Source organism: Apaloderma vittatum, unplaced genomic scaffold, assembly GCF_000703405.1.
Source record: "Apaloderma vittatum isolate BGI_N311 unplaced genomic scaffold, ASM70340v1 scaffold33123, whole genome shotgun sequence".
NCBI lineage: Eukaryota > Metazoa > Chordata > Aves > Trogoniformes > Trogonidae > Apaloderma > Apaloderma vittatum.
In genome coordinates, this window is record NW_009708041.1 from 43,826 (window position 1) to 44,217 (window position 392).

The window sequence follows — 392 nt, forward strand, 5'->3', positions numbered from 1 at the left end:
AGCCGCGTCATCCACATCTGGCACGGCGATGAGGGGGCAGGAGGCATTGCTCTGCAGCAGCCCCTCCGTCACAGCAGTCAGAGCTCTCACCTTCTCCTGTACCCAGGAGTTTTCCAGCTCAGAGACAGCGTTTAATTTGGAAAGGAAACGCACAGAAAACTGCAGAGATTGGATGATGCACAACAGCTCCTTAGAAAAGCGTTCACTGCTGTTCTTGTAAACAGCAGCAAACTCTGGAGACAGTTTCAGGTTTGTTATGGCAAGCTGGATCATTTCTTTAAAGGTGTCATTGCGCATCATTCCACCCTCCATGCCCACAGAATCAAAGAGGGGTTTGCAGGGGCTCCCTGCTAAGGACTTGCTTAGAGTGGTATTTTCAAACAGCATCTCGA